Below are 1,759 nucleotides of genomic sequence, written 5' to 3'. Positions count from 1 at the left end.
TGCTTCTACCAACGGATGATGGGGTCTGACGATGGAGTTGACGGGAACATTCGCACAGAAGAGGAATTTGTGAGGATTCTGAACCACTCATTGAGGCCGTGGAGTGTGTTGTTTAATGAGCAATACAGGTAAATCTGTCTAATGACTATGACATGCAAATCATGGATTTTGTTAGGCCTACTTGAGCAATGTAATCCATACAGTTGTTTTTATGTCTCCATCTCATACATTATTCTTTTCTTTTCTGTTATTTATCTGCTTCAGCTAACTGCAGTGTTCCACAAGACTGTTACCAGACCTTCATGGGACCTTTCCGTTCTTTCTGGGTTGTCTTGAGGTTCTTCAGCGTTAGAGAGCAACTGAAAACAGGTTGGTAGCCTACTGTACTCTATAGACTGTATGGAATGTAATATGTATACAATATGTTCTATGCTAGTGTTTTCCATCACTATGTACAGATATTGTGATTCAAGGTAATACATACAATTCATTTACATTCACCTGTCTTTGCAGGACACAGACCCAAACCAGAGGACAACAACTCTACATTGACTCAGAGGAATCCTCCAGGACGACGTAAGACTTAATATTTACAAATACTGTCCTATACCCTTATGGATGTAACTGATGCACAGGCAACTGTGGTAGGGTATTTACCTATGCCAGGATTGACACCTCTGGTGAACATTCATGCTGTTATACTATTGACTAATAACACAGTTAATTGCACATTTTCTCTGTGTGTGTGTGTGTGTGTGTGTGTGTGTGTGTGTGTGTGTGTGTGTGTGTGTATGTGTGTGTGTGTGTGTGTGTGTGTGTGTGTGTGTGTGTGTGTGTGTGTGTGTGTGTGTGTGTGTGTGTGTGTGTGTGTGTGAGAGAGAGAGAGAGAGAGCTAGAGAGAGAGAGTGTGTGTGTGAGAGAGAGAGCGTAATGGCAGTTTTACTCTTGTTTTACTCTAGTGCCTAGGTTTGGATTCAAGGTAATCATAATCTCTTCCAACTACACTCATCTGTTTTTGCAGGACACAAACCAAAACCACTGCACAACTCTACATCAACTCCCACACTTTCCAGAGGATTCCTCCTGTATGCTGTAAGTCTTCATATTTACAAATGCTTTCCTATTTTTTTCATACATAGATAAAACTCCTGGATAAGCAAATTCAGTAGGTGAGGTAATCTGTGTTGCCAGAATTGACACCTCTGCTCTTTCAGGCCATTCTCTTCTCTAACAACAATTATAGTCCACCCATATACTGTGTGTGTGTGTGTGTGTGTGTGTGTGTGTGTGTGTGTGTGTGTGTGTGTGTGTGTGTGTGTGTGTGTGTGTGTGTGTGTGTGTGTGTGTGTGTGTGTGTGTGTGTGTGTGTGTTTGGGGGGGTGTAATGCATACACACTTTACATCGTTAAGTAGGTGTTTATTAAATATCATGTGACTGTTTAGTCACCATCTATTTTCAAACTGACATCCACTCTTATCCTGGCACTAATGGCAACGCACTATACCACATACATACCACATTTGTAATATTATTCATTCATTTGCAATGGTTGCATTCACATCCAAGGACTGTTGCCGGTCTCACAGTGTAAACCTTAGACATATTTTTGAGAATAGACAGAACTGTAAATTCATGTCTGTGCACATTTTCTTACACTTTGAAAAAAAGACAATGCAAACATACAGTACTTTGGTTTAAAGTGTTTCGGGATGTCCTGTTTATCTGTGCGTGTGTGTGTGTGTGTGTGTGAGAGAGAGA

The 1,759-nt window shown here is 40.8% G+C and overlaps 1 long non-coding RNA gene across 1 annotated transcript in view; it reads left to right on the top strand.

Annotated features, from left to right (window-relative positions):
- The first annotated feature begins 260 nt into the window (after positions 1–260).
- LOC134441381 (uncharacterized) overlaps positions 261–1,759 on the top strand; it is a 1,953-nt gene continuing 454 nt past the window's right edge. The window contains exons 1-3 of the long non-coding RNA XR_010033154.1: positions 261–369; positions 514–576; positions 1,022–1,092. This is a non-coding gene — a long non-coding RNA (uncharacterized LOC134441381). The remainder of the gene's footprint in view (positions 370–513; positions 577–1,021; positions 1,093–1,759) is intronic.

This window comes from Engraulis encrasicolus, chromosome 24, assembly GCF_034702125.1.
Source record: "Engraulis encrasicolus isolate BLACKSEA-1 chromosome 24, IST_EnEncr_1.0, whole genome shotgun sequence".
NCBI lineage: Eukaryota > Metazoa > Chordata > Actinopteri > Clupeiformes > Engraulidae > Engraulis > Engraulis encrasicolus.
This window is presented reverse-complemented; position numbering and strand designations above follow the sequence as displayed.